The sequence below is a fragment of the Canis lupus genome, chromosome 38, assembly GCF_048164855.1.
Source record: "Canis lupus baileyi chromosome 38, mCanLup2.hap1, whole genome shotgun sequence".
Taxonomy (NCBI): Eukaryota; Metazoa; Chordata; class Mammalia; order Carnivora; family Canidae; genus Canis; species Canis lupus.
This window is the reverse complement of record NC_132875.1, coordinates 13307801-13322817: the sequence shown is the minus strand read 5'-3', so window position 1 is coordinate 13322817 and position 15017 is coordinate 13307801. Positions and strand designations below refer to the sequence as shown.

Genomic DNA, 15017 nt, shown 5'->3' with positions numbered 1-15017 from the left:
AACACTTGCAATTTTTTTTTATTTTTTAACATTTGCAAATTTAAAGAGTTACATTAAAAGTATGTTAATAAGTATAACCCCAGCTCCTCATCCAATAAACTGAAGAGGGAATGGATAGAATTTCAAGAAAAAAATAATTAATGAAACAGAACAAACTTCTACACCTCAATGTAATCCACTGTTTTCTTCAGAATCAATGGTAACGAAATAGAAGAATAACACGTGTAAGATTTGATTATTTGTATATACTTCCTGAACAGTAACAGCCAAACTAGGCATTAAACTTTCCTTTTATCTTTATCTTAAGGGAAACGCTTTTTCTCTGTAAACCTAGCTTGGGTTTTAACGATAGCATAATGATGCTCAGTTAAACTCTCCTGATGCCTAAAGACTCATGGAAGTCAATGCATTACTCTGTCTTCATATACTAGACTAGATGTAGACAACTGACTTTGTGTGGCAAGACATCTTCATCTCACTTCGTTCTCTAAAACACGTCTACAGCATTAACAGTGCAATTCCTTACTGTGAAAAATATCTTAATATGTGCATTAACTAAACATCTAGATATAGTTACACACACAAATGGATAATTTCCCATTTTTCAAACCTGATTTTTAAAAATCTTAGGAAATCTGTAACTTTTTAAGGCATCTGAATATAACTTTTTAAAAAGGCAATAAAAGGAAAGAAAAGAAAAAAAGAGAAAAGAAAAGAAAAAAAAAGAAAAGAAAAACTATTGATTTCCTATTCCTATACCACTCAACACTCTCCAAATATCCCCATGGAAATAAATTGTAAGAGTAGTGGGAATGGAATGTTTACTATAATATGATAGGTTATTGACTCGTGGGTGCTGTATGATACCACAGAACAATCTTGACAACTAATGAAAATTCTCAAACAATTCACCAGACTGACCAGTGTATTGGAGAATACAGTGAAGTATAGTTAATATATATCCTGAAATTGCTTTGCATATTAGAGAATATGCAATAATAAAGAAGGAAGGAGCAATGAATATTAATATAAATGTTTGGTTACATCTATAAAAATAATAAAAATCAATTTGAAATATTTTAACTCATGCCTGGGTTGCAATGAAATGTCAAAGAGATTAGGTAGAGAATTGAAATAAACTGCTAATTAGGAAAGATGGGTAAACAGAATTTTTGCCCTCATAAGGCATGCCATCTCTGGGTAGAAAAACAGACAATTAATGGAACATAATAGGAGACAGAATGAAAATAACTATATATATTTTAATGTTTTTTCTAATGTTACCTTTCACAAAGTTAAAGAATTACAAAAGAAATCCCTTCTTTACTTATCACAAATATTATTTTATTACCATCCTCTTCAATATATAAAAAAGTTCAGTAATTTAAAAAAATTTTAAATTATTACCATCCTCTTCAATATATAAAAAGTTCAGTAATTTAAAAAAAATTTTAAATTAATAAACCACGTAAAAAACAAAAGTACATAATCCATTCTAATTTTTTCTTTGCCCACCAATATCAGACTTTGACTCAAATTTATGTTTTAAACACAAACTTAAATAAATAGAATGGTATCAGGTATTGTAAGCTGGAATAGACCTTGCTAATCAAGGCCACACAACTCAGTCAGAAGGTACTTTAAGTTATCCTTGTAGACTCTTAGAAGGCTGTGTCAATGCTTGTGGAAAAGAATATGCCTATCTGAGGACCCTGCCCAGATATAATTTGCAAAAATTGGATCAAACTAGGGGAAAATTTTTCACAAGAATTTAGGTTTCCTTAATTAGCTTTTAAATGTTTGTTTACGGATCATTAACCACTTAACAAAGAGGCTGAAGGAGTGTACACTTAACACTGAACATATATTGCTGTAAAAGCACAGTCAGATATGAATGTGAAACAACCCTAATAAAGGCATCAAAAATCAGACTTAGGATGGAAAACTGTAGTTCATGCTGAAACTTTGAGAAACAAATACAAAGGAAGTTATACTAATAATATGGGGGAATTATTATCTGATATTTGTCTCTTTATATTTATTTTAAAGGACTTTAAACGTGATACTTTCAATATCATCTACTAAGCAAGAAAAGTGCTAAAAAGAATTCTTGTAATTGTGTTAATTCAATTTTGTTTGTATTTGTTCTTGGTTTTTCTCCTCCAAATTATTTCTCCTGTTAAATGGAGTATGGAATCACTATGGGCCTAATGAAGCCCCAAATGATTAAGGAATCTCACCACAAGCCAATTACTCAATACTTCAGATAATAACACATTTGCAACAGACTCCTATGGATATTCTTCTCCTTCTTCTTTGTGGAAATGTTCTGTTTCTTCCAAGAATTTATGAATCAGGATGATAATAAAATAAGCAAATAATATTCACAGTACAACTCTGACTTTATGAATCTTAAAAATTTTTCTCTGTTGGCAACTCTGTATATCCGGGTCTTATTTCAGAAATCAGAATTTCTCTCTTGAAAAAAAGGTGACAGAAGAAAGAAAGGAAAGAAACAGTGAAGGCAGGAAGGAAGGAATAAAAGAAGAAAAGAAGAGAGGAAGGGAAGGAGAATGGATGGGATACAAAAGATAAATCTGATAGCCAATAGCCTTAGTAGTAGGAAAGTGTTAGGCAAAAACTTACTCTTTAATCCTTAACCAAAAGGAAAGTGAAGCCACCACATTCTGTAAACTGATCTATATGAAGTGAATTCCCAACTGTTATTTTGTGATCGTTTTAAAGGTATTCATCAATTGTACAATTATTGTATTGTAATCCTATCAAGAGTGTGGATGGAATTTACCCTGCTGGCCATGTTCTTTATCTAAAAATGCTAATGCAAACTTCAAGTTGAGAATTTTAATATATTGATCTATCAGTCGGCAAATTGCAGCCTAGCAGAATTGCACAATGCTGCAAGTCAAATAATTCACAGTATTACAAAGCAATATTCATGTGGACACAACTTACTCTAAAGTGTCGGCCTATGATTTTATTCCATAAATATTTATTGAGCACGCTTGTGTGGCAGGGGTTGCCCTGGGAACTGGAGACACTGTGGTAAACAAGACATAGCTTTTGTAGGTAGGACATTTATTCAAGGAAATACTTTGCTTTCTGAACTAAAGATGACTCTTTAACCACACAAATAAATACATTAGGGTTAACAACCAAACTTTTTCTAATAGTTTCCCATAGCATTTTGTTCTTTTTAATTATGGCTTACAAAACCTTAATACGTTTGCCTAATATGTCTTTCCCCAGTAACTATCAATGTCTGATTTGGGGCACAGTGGAAAGAGTTTTTTTGGTTTTTTGTTTGTTTGCTTGTTTTTAAAGATTTTATTTTCTTTATTCATGAGAGATACAGAGAGAGAGGCAGAGACACAGGCACAGGGAGAAGCAGGCTCCTCACAGGGAGCTCAATGGGGGACTTGATCCCAGGACCCCTGGCGTGAGATGAAGGTAGACGCTCAACCACTGAGGCACCCAGGTGTCCCAGAGGAAAAGCTTAAAGTGAAAATTTTCTAACATCCTACTCAGGACTCTTAAAATATAGTATATGATAGATATTTTATAAGGAAGAGAAATAGCATTACCTAATTTAATCCTTCCTCTGAATGCTCATAGGCTTGAACTCTTTCTTTGGACTTAACCACTTCCTGTGTAATAAAATCTGTACCTACACCTTCCCTATCTCAGTAAGTGGCAACCCAGTAGTTCAGGTAAAAGAAAAACAAAAACAAAAACAAACATTTGAAGTTATTCTTAAACCTTCTCTGCCTCTCATACCTGATTTCTGGCTCCTCAGAAGAACTTGTTAGCTTGATCTATGATTAGTAATAATCATAGTCACTGCTCACTACATACCAGGAATTGTCCTGAATGCTGTACATACATATTAACTACTTTAATCCTCATGTAATCCTATGGCTTTGGCACTTTAACGTACCCATTTATTTATTTAAGATTTTATTTATTTGTTCATGAGAGACACATCAAGAGACAGAGACATAGGCAGAGGGAGAAGCAGGCTCCTCATTGGGGGCCCGATGTGGGACTCGATCTTGGGACTCTGGGATCATACCCTGAGCTGAAGGCAGATGCTCAACTGCTGAGCCACCCAGGCATCCCTAATGTGCCCATTTTATAAATGAACAACAACAACAACAATGACCCAAGGCACAAAGATGTTGAGTAACTGCTCTAGGTCACAAGTGAGAAAGTAGAGGAGTCAGAATTTATCCCAGATAATCTCATGCCAGAGACCATGCACTTAACTGTGCCCAAGACGGCCATAATGTTCCCTTTGGTGTGACTAAGCTTGAGACAGGTTTCTTCCTGACTGTAGGTCCCTGACTTCTCTTTTCATAGACCATTACTTTAGAAAATTTGTAATTACAATTTCTTTATCTCTTTGAAATGGAGATAAAATTTCTCCTAGTCTTTTGCCAGTTTTGCCAGGAGTCTCTTTCTCAGGGACCTAGAAGCCTTCATTTTGCAATGGAATCATTGAAGGAGATGGTGCCTTTATCTCCTGGTGTCTCTGGGAGGATAGAAGCCTGACTTTGATAAGGGACAATTAGCAAATACAGGTGCCCAAATCACCGATTTCCCCTCTTGCCCTTTTCCACTAGCTTGTCCTAGTGCTTTCTTTTCTTTTTTTTTTTTTTAATAGCAGACTTGAGTTCAATCTCTCTCCCTTATTGCAATAGTATTGAATAAAGCCTCCTTTGCCTGTTTAATCTGCCTGTTGTGATTTTTCTTTGAGAAAAGTCATGCTGTAATTTCAAAACATAACCTGAATTGCAAACTTCCTTGCTATCTGCACTGCTAATCACTCTGATCTGAGCCACCATCATCACTCTTGGACTGATCCTCCTCCAAATTCTTTCCTCCCTTTTTCAACAGAGGATAGAGTGATCCCGTTAAAACCAAAGTTAGTATGTCTTTCCTTTGCTCGAATCTCTGTCATAGATTGGACCATGGGCCACAATAGTCAGCCCTCGCATCCATATCCTTTATCACATGACTTTACATTTCTTCCACTAGAGGTGGAGGGCATCCTCCGGCATCTTGACTTTGGACTCAACCATATGACTTCTTTGGCCAATGAAATATCAGTAGATGCAAGGCAAGCAGAAACTTAAACTACCCCTGTGCATTTGAACCTTCTGCCATAGACCTCAGGCATTGCTATGAAAGAACAATTTTGTTTTCACAGTTCACTGGTTTATTATTACACTTGAAATGCCCTAGGGCTCTGGAGGGGCCAACAAAGAAAGGGGTAGCCCCTGGGTCTGAGGAGCATAAGAGACACAGAACAGACCTGTGCTCTTCATCTTGGGAAGAAGCTCATTTGAGAACTTAGATCAGCTGACCAACCCAGCCAAACATGCAGGAGTGAGAACAGATGATTGTTGCCAAGCTGATAGATTTGGAAATGATTCTTTACACTGAGTTACTGTGAACCGTTGCCGATTGATAAAGCTACCAATCAGTGTCCCTCTTATCCCGAGGGGGCTGGCCTCTAAATCTATAGAGCAGGTATGGTGCCGCTACCTCTCTAACTTCATCTCCTGTTTACATCCCTTTTATCTGCTTCATTCTATCAGCACTGATGCCCTTTGCTCCTCCTCAAACAGGAAGCAAGCTCACTCCTACCTCAGGGCTTTACATGAGTTATTCCCTCGCTTAAAATTCTCTTGCCCCAGGTGTCTTAGCAATGCTTGTCTTCAACTCTTTTGCATTTTTACTCAAATGTTACCTATCACTGGGGCCTCTCTTGCCCAACATAGGATTTTACACCCTTAGAAATGCCTGTTTTCCTCTCCCCACTGATTTTATTCCTTATCGTTTATTACCAACTAGCATACTGGTTGCCTTGATTCTGGACTGACTTTCCATTAGAATATGTTTCATGAATGTGGATCTATTTTTTTTTTTTTAATGTCTCCAGCACCTAAAATAGTAAGTGGTCAATCAATACTGGTTATTAAGAATGAATTTGTGTGAATATCTGTCCTTTTCCATGCAAGTCAGAGTCTTTCTGGTTCCCCGCTGCCAGAGACTCCTGCTCACAATTGAGACTAGCTGCCCACTCTTGCAGGCTCAGTCCTATGTTGGCTTCTCATCTGAAACCTGGCGAGAAATAAACTAAAGAGCCTTAGTTCAGCTGGGAATTCAATATTATGGTATTTGGTTTGACTTTCAATCCTCATATCCCATTATATCCCCTTTCTTTAAATTGAGCTCATTTATGCCATTCTGGCCACTGGGTGCCTGTCATGTTCCCTCAACTGAAGTATCCCTGATAAGTCAGGATTTAAGCCAGATCTTGTTTTTCTCTACTTCCTCTGGCCACATAAACCTCTCTCTCCCACCCATCCATGTAATGGACTTCTGCCTTTAAACCAGCATAAAAAGCAGAGGAGGATTGAGGAGGAAAGGGAGCCAATCAGAGTCTGCTTTGATGCCTCTGATCACAGAAGCAGAGTCAGCAGTTAACCAGGACTTGCATCAGCACAGATTTTGAGAGGAGTACCAATTTTGTGTGTTTAACACGAGTCAAGTACTTTTACATACACTTTCTTGTTAATGTTAATCCTCATAATGACAAAATGAAAGGCAGTTTTATCTCTGTTTTATTGATGAGATAACCAGCTCAGAGGGATTAAGAACAAGCCCAAAGATCACAGAGCTAGTGAGAAGCTGGACCAATTTCTGAACCTAGAAATTTCTTATTTCTGTCTCTGTTTTTTTTTTTTTTTTTCCACCAGATTGAAATTGTTCTAATCAGTTCACATCCAGCAGTTGTCTTTTCTCTTCCTCTGTCCTGCAATCCTATTATTTGATTGATTTCTGGTTTCCTCCATTAGACGATAAACACTCTTGAGGATATGGAATGTGTCTTCTTTATCTTTCTATTTCCCTTTTACTGCCGCCAAAGAACCAACACAGTATTTCATGAAGTGGGCATAAGTAATCATCTCTTATACAGAAACAAATGTATTTTATAGTATATAGGTAAATATTTTAAAGATATAATACGTTATATCTTGACTTATCTTGATTAGAACTACTGTCTGAAGCTCCCAAATATGAAAATCAGTAGCAATCATGGCATCCATTCTCTACTACACCCTGCCCTATAGTCATTACAAATGCAATGTATTAATTTTTTCTGCTCTTGCTTTACTACTGTGCTATCATTACTTTTTTTCCCCTTAATTTTCTGGAATATTGTGTCAGCAGGTTGGTGGCTATACTCTCTAGTGCAAGCTGTCCCCTCAACAATCAAACAAGTCAATGAATTTATTGCTAGGTATTAAAGCAGTCTCAGTTTTGTATTGAATGTGACACTAGTTTTTACAAATGTTCTAACCTGAGAAACTCGCAAATACAAAGAAGATCAGTAAATACAAATTACTATTCATCACTGACTCAACAAAAATTGATTGGATCAATACTAATAATTGGTGGTTTTAATTATCTTATTACTCAACATTTTGAACTTAAAAAAAAAAAAAAACTGCATCAGATTTAGATGGTTGAATCTGGGTATCTAGAAACTAGCCCTAAAGATTCACTCTCTCTGATCTGACCTTCTATTAGTCCCACCAAACATTCAAATTTACTCTGGCATCTTCTGAACGCCTGGAAAGATTTGAACGCAAAAATGAATACTTTATCCTAGATAATTCATTTTTGATATTGGGCTTTGGTTGCTGCAAAGAAGTTTTTGAAGTGTCTTGCATGTCTATCCTGTACAATTTAGTCCACAGATAACTGTAATATGGGAAAATATCTAAAGTGAATGTTTTAGAGAAATAATACCTTTTTTTGAACAAGTCAAATTGCCTGTCCTTGAGTCTTTTTATCCCTATGGCATGTCAAAACACTGCAATATTCACTGACCTTTCAAAGTTTGTAGTTCTAGCTCTTTTAGTAAGCTTTTGAAATTATGTAATACTCTGTACTACATTTTACCTTTTGTACTTGTAATTCATGTGAATCATGTTCACTGCACCTTATTTTTCCTTTTTCCATTTCCAAGTTATATAGGGAGATATTTCAAAATCTTCTCCATTTGAGGAAAAATGTCAAAATATGTAAGTTATTTGGAAGGAAAAACAATGAGATGTTTAGTTCATATTTTCTCTGGCTTCTCATTTATCTGGTCAGTGGAAGATTGTGGAGTTCTTATTGACAAGGATGTTATTTGGGCATTCCAGCAATATTATCTGTGAAAATGTTTTATTGCTGTAGATGTACTCAGGTGAAGGATACTCTGCTACATTTAGGATATGCCAAATTAATTGCACACCAATTAATCTGCGATTTGGAGAAATCATTATTAGTTACAACACATTGCTTCTTCGATGAGAAGAATATGTGTATGACATTTGCTGTCTGCATACCTCAGTAAGGACATGCATCATAGTACATTTGGCAGCATCTGAGAGAAATGATACATTTTAAAGCAATTCTATAATGTGGCACTATAAATGTCTGCAGGTGTCTCTTTGGAAATGTTACCTAGTTACTGAAGCTAATTTCTTTGCATATAGCACCCCCTGCCTTCAGTAAATGAAAAACATATGTACAAAATAGCTTCAAGGCAGCTTGGTTTATGCAATAGTTGTGATGCTTAAAAGATGCTTTATGTCTTCTCGGCAAAACATAAGCTAAACAAAATAAAAAATTAAAGTGTGGAAAATAATGAAGAGAAACGGAGAACGCCCAGAGACAAAGACAAATCTAGAAAAAAGAAGAGACCTAGAATGAGTGTCTGTATGTATGTGCTCTGTGCATCTTCCTCTTACTAAGTTGGCTGGCATCTAGCTAAACAGATAGGTCTAATATTTGGTCTCTGGAAAAACTGGCTGGAGGCAGAGTTCAACTGCAGCATCTCTTTGCATCCCATCAAATTCACTCACTGAAACGATAGCCTTTCTTCTCCATCCAAGCCAGAGTGACAGACAGCTGCAATTAGTAGCTGTGGGTAGAAGAATATGGGATTAAAAAATCAATGATTCAAGAAGGAGAGATTGATGCTGACACTTGCTGTCATGTCAGGGGACCTGCAAAAATGGAGCAGTATGTGAGAAGGCAATCTTCTCACTTTGATTTTCTTTAAAGGCATATTTCACAATGATTCTAAAAGGGAGAAAAAGAAAAGTGTGCAATGAAGGAGAAGAGGTGAGTGTATGAGTAGAAGGGTACTGGGGAGATTGTATCTTCACCGAAATGGTAAAAATAAAGTTCCACCCCTCTTCTCTCCACTTTCAACAACGTGGGTGGTATTAATTATTCTTGTAGTGTCCTTAGCCCAAACTGGAGGACACTCAAGTGTTGGGATAGTGGAGTTGGAGATCCAGTTGTGTGTAGCAGAAGGACACAGGATGGCTTTCTGATCATTGCCCCTGATGTCTCTCCTGGAGGCAAAAAACAGGTGGAAAACAGACATCAAGAGACAGAAATATAGCAAAGAGAGAAAAAGACACAGGAGAAAAAAAAAATAGGTCAAGACTTAAAAAAAAAAAAAAAGAAAGAAAGAAAGACTAAGGAATTGTTTGACACATGACAGAAATGCAGGCTTGGAGAAAATCCGGTGCTTGAAGAGTAAAGCATTTGGGACAAAGGCTTTCATCATCAGTGGGGCTTCCCCAGTGCTATATGGCCATGGGCTCGGTTTTGCAGCACCAAGCAGGAATAGATAGAACAATGAATCCAAATAAAAACTATATTTTTGTTTGACATTACCTCTAGCAAGAAATAGTCAAATGGAAATCAATAGGAGTGTATGCTGTTATAATCCCTGAAACCTTTTCGGCAGTGTTGTTTGCTTACTGGGTTTCAAAACAATTCAAAATGGTAATTCTTAAAACATCTACTTCACTGCTGCTTACATTTTTGACACAGCTTTCTACCGGGTTACTTTATTTGATTGCTTTCTTCATGTTATTCCTCCAGAATCACTACAAAACCCTCCCTGAACGCTCTGCCTGGAGTGAACCCTCTTCCATTCCTGCAAAGTACCTGGAACTCACCTCAGCTGTTGCACGTAGCATCCTGCAGTGCAGTCATCTTTCACCGAAAGTGAGTTCTTGTGATGTCACCAAGACAATGGCATAGGTTGTTCCTGACTTCACTCCACCTCTTCAGACGAACAACTAACATTGATTCAAGAACAAGACATCACTGAGAGAATCCTAGAACACAGAGGCGAGGCTAAAGCAATCCTTACACCACAGAGACCGAGACAGACTGTAATAGAAAGTTAAGGGAAGTGACCACACGTACAGTCTTCCCCCAAGGCCAACACAGCATCACGAGGAGAGGTCTCTCTTAAGCACTAATTTCCTCCAGTGGAGAAAAAGAACCCAGAGGGACAACTAGCCCCAAATGAATGTGCTGGGTTCAACCATAAGGAATCTGACTGTAGGAAAAGGCAGAGAGGGGCGCACAACAACCATCACACAGACCTTAGTGGACCAAATTTGTATCTGTATTTTTCAAGTATTAGTCCCAATTAGAGGTTTTGCTCATCTGTAGAACCAAGTCAAGGGTGCACTCTGCTTAGGGAACTCTTCAGAGGGCAGACCTGGCTGATTCAGCCCCTCAAGCAAGAAGTTTGGCTTAGCCTAGAGCCCCATTTTAACCCATTGTGAAGGGTGCCTTTTGACACCATCTGACCAAAAGGGTTAATAACAAGGCATCAAAGCTGTGTAGCTCAGCGGTGCTTGAGACTAGAGGCAGATGAGCAGAGCTGATTGTCTCAGAGCAAAGCCCTTACCAGGCACACTTTTCTCATATTGTGCACAGGCAGAGGAATTAATTCATAACCAAGACTGAAGGTATCTCCCCGCCCCTCACAACCAGAAAGTGTAATTGGAAAATTGAGACTTGCCTATAGAGGACTCTCCACTTCCCGCTTAGGCAAGGGAGCTGAGACATAGCCCCACCCACCATGGAGAGTGTTTTTCTAACCCCATAGACCAGTAGGGCTGGAGACAACTCCTGGATTTTGTGTAGCCCAGCAGCCCTTAAACTGAGTACTGGACAGGCTGAGCTGATAGCTTGCAGAGCAAAGCCAGTGGCTCTCCTGAGTCAGGAAACTTGGAATACAGGTCGGCTTGAATTAAGACAACAAAAAGCTTTACCTGCTTTGGATCTGCTTCTTCCACTGCACCTGGAAAGGAAGCCTAATTCATAGCCCTACTCACTGCCTAATACAGCCTTCAGCCTGTCAAAGCAGGAACCCTAACCAGAGCACATAGAAAGCTTCACAGATCATTCAACAGTCCTACGTATGGTGGCATTTGAACAGAGACTACAGCTCATGGCTTCCTCATCTGCAGATCAAAACTGGCAACTTCATGTGACCAGGGAATTTAGTGCACACTCTGGACTGATTTAGGTCCACAAGCAATGAACTGTATAGGCCCTGGGTTTTGTCTTTATGCTCTGTCAGGGCAGGAAAGCTAATTCATAGTCTCATCTACTACTCAATAGAGTACCCAGTCCCAACTATCTCGGAAGCCTGGCCAGAGAATCCAGGCAACCATGGAACCTATCTTAGAGCCTCATTTGCATAGGGAACCAAGCCAGCTGTCTTAGCCAACTGTTTGCAGCCAGTAGCACAACCACCATCCCTAGAACTCAAACAGTTGTGTTCCCCCAAAATAGACTATACTAGTAGGCCCCAATTGCCCAAGGACATTATCAGGAAACACACATAGAAATGAAAATTAAGCTGATGGATGAAGAACTGTCTCTGCCTTAGCAAACCTATAAAATTCTGTAAGAGAAACTTGATTATTCAAATTCACAGATGCCAACATAAGGAATTAAGGATCATGAAAAATTAGATAAATATGACACCATCAAAGGGAGTTTAGTGAATGACAAAAACAAACAAAAAAACTGACATCCAAACAAAATTAGGAGAGCAATGAATGAACAAAATGAGAAGTTCATCAAGGAAATAAGAACCATCAAAAACAAACAGAAACCCTAGAGTTGAAAAATACAATAACAGAAGAATTTAATAGAATCTTAAAAGTAAATGTGAGCATGCACAAGAAAGAATCAGTGACCTGGAGGATAGGATATGGGAAATTACTCAGTCAGAACAGAAAAAAAGAGAAAGAGAGAGAGAGAGAGAGAGAGAGAGAAAAGAAATAAAGAAATCCTATTAGAATTATGAAACACATGAAAAGAAACAGTATTTGCACTTGGGGAATTCCAGAAGGAGAAGAGAAAGAGAAAGGGACAGAAAGTATATTTAAAACAATAATAACTGAAAACTTCCTGAACTTAAGAAGAGAAATGAACATCCAGATCAGGCAATCCAAAAAATCCAAATAGGTTTATAGGACTACACTGAGACACATAATTAAATTGTCAAAATTCAAAGACAAAGAAAAAAAATTAAGAACAGTAAAAGAGAGTAGTTACATGCAACTTAAAAAATGTACAGCCTAAAACCATGAAATGGTTTTAGAATGAACAAGAATGAAACAAGAATAAAGCTTTTTCACATAGATCTTGGTAATTATTTTTTTTTTGTATATGACACCTAAAACATGGGAAACAAAATAAAAAAAGAAACTAAAAATCTTCCACACAGCAAAAGAACCCATTAACAAAGTTAAAAGACAATCTATATAGAATATGAAAAAAAAATTCCAAAGCATATATAACTTTCTGTATCATATATCTGATAAGGGATTAATATCTAACTATAAAAAGAACTCATACAACTCAATGGCAAAAAAAACCCCAGATATCCCAATTAAAAAGTAGGTAAAAGGCCTGAAGAAACTTTTCTCCAAAGAAGATATATGAGAAACAAAAAGTATATATGAAAGGTCAATAGGGGGACGCCTGGGTGGCTCAGTGGTTGAGCATCTGCCTTCAGCTCAGGGCGTGATCCCTGAGTCCCGGGATCGAGTCCCATATCAGGCTCCTTGCACCAAGCCTGCTTCTCCTGTCTCTGCCTCTCATGAATAAATAAATAAAATCTTTAAAAAAAAAAAAAAAACAAAAAACAAAAGAAAGGTCAATAGGAACATGAAAAGCTGCTTAACATTACTAGTCATTAGGAAAATGAAAAATAAAACCATGAGATATTACTTCATGCTTATTAGAATGGCCATCATCAAAAAGACAGGAGACAACAAATACTGGAATAGATGTAGAGAGAAAGGAACTCTTGTACACTATTGGTAGGATGAAAAAGAATATAAAGGATTCTCAAAAAATTAAAAATAGAACTACCATATAATCCAGCAATTCCACTTCTGGGATTATATCCAAATGAAACAAAAACATTAACTTAAAAAGGTGTCTGTCCCCCATGTTCACAAGCAGCATTATTTTCTATAGTTAAGAAATAGAAACACCCTAAATGTTCATTGGCAGATGAAGGGATAAAGCAGTTATGGTATAGAATATTATCCAGCCATAAAAAAAAAAAAAAATGAGGAAATCCTACCATTCATTACAACATGGATGGCCCTTGAAGGCATGATGCTAAGTGAAGTAAGTCAGGCAGAAAAAGACTGTATGCTCTCACTTATATGTGGAATCTTAAATCAATCAATCAACCAACCAACCAAGTGGCCAATTGACCGACTGACCAACCAATAAACTCATACAAAAGGATATCAGTTTTGTGGTATCAGAAGGGGAGGGAAGGGAGGGAGAATTGAAGGAAGATGGTCAAAAAGTAAAATACTTCCATTTACAAGATAAATAAGTATTAGGGATGGGATGTACCACATGATGACTACAGCACAGTCCTATACATACAGGAAAGTTGTTAAGGGAGCAAATACTAAGAATTCTCATGCTAAGGAGGCATTTTTTTTTTCCTTTCTTTCCTTTTTATTGCATCTCAATGAGAAGATGAACGTTAGCTGAATCTATTGTGGTAATCGTTTGAGAACACGTGTAAATCAAGCAATCCTGTTGTAGACCTTAAACCTACACACGATGTGTCTCAATTATTTCTCAATAAACCTGGAAAAATAGTGAGTTCTTATGGATAAGATCTGAGTCTTCCGATGCTTTTTATCTTCGTGAATGAGATACAGTTAAGTGTTCAATCCATGTACGGTTTTTCCCCCCTCCTGATTAGTCAACATTTTCAATTACTTAATAAATAAAAAAACAACATAAGGAAATATTCAATATAATTGTCTAAGGCACCTATATGTCCCTCTAACTTGTTTGCTCCCTACTCCACCGCTGTGGATGTCCATTTTATAGCTTTTATGTTGCATTTTCACCATGGGCAAGTAAGAAATGAATTGATTTTTAACTGTGATGAACTGCTAGCGACAGAATAAAAGGTCATTTTAAAGTTAAATGCTAATATTATCTCTTCTCATTATTGGGCACATTAGGTTGTCTAAATTTTGGTTTAAGATGTTTATCATTATTAGTTATTCAAAAACAATGCATAGCTATTCACCCTACAACTGATGAGACAGTAAATCTTCTAATGAAAAGGCTTCAAGCCTGACCATTAAAAAGGTACTTAGTTTGAACTCCATTAGCAGTAATGAATGTGTTCTTTGACACATGTAACTTTCAAACCATACTCATATTTCACAAGCCAAACAATTCGACACATTGGTCATAGAAACTGAAATGCACTGTTAGCCAGTTTAACTTATGAAGATGATATAAAAATATTACCTACTATTTGGTTTATTGAAGACACATGGAAGCTATTTACTTTTAAAACATTTTAGTATAATTAATTCTCAACTTATATTATCATCTATAAATGCCAACATTAGGTATTATTAATTGGCCGTCCACGTTTAGTAAGCAAAGAGCTATATGTTTTACAAATATTAATACTAAATCTCAAAACTCCTGCAAAGAGAAGTATCATTCCCTGGGTATTGACTGAGAACCTGAGGTTCAGGAGTAGGAAGTGACTTGGTCAAGGACATTGACCAGTATGTGTCTTCCTGCGGGATAGAGTTAAAGCCTTG

At 37.0% G+C, this 15017-nt stretch overlaps 1 long non-coding RNA gene across 1 annotated transcript; it reads right to left on the bottom strand.

The window, feature by feature from the left end:
- Positions 1-6690: 6690 nt before the first annotated feature.
- LOC140626672 (uncharacterized) lies at positions 6691-11552 on the bottom strand. The gene is made up of 4 exons (XR_012025723.1): positions 11169-11552; positions 10056-10178; positions 7993-9001; positions 6691-6940 (listed from the first exon to the last, which is right to left on the bottom strand). It is a non-coding gene; the product is annotated as an uncharacterized lncRNA (long non-coding RNA).
- Positions 11553-15017: the final 3465 nt, after the last annotated feature.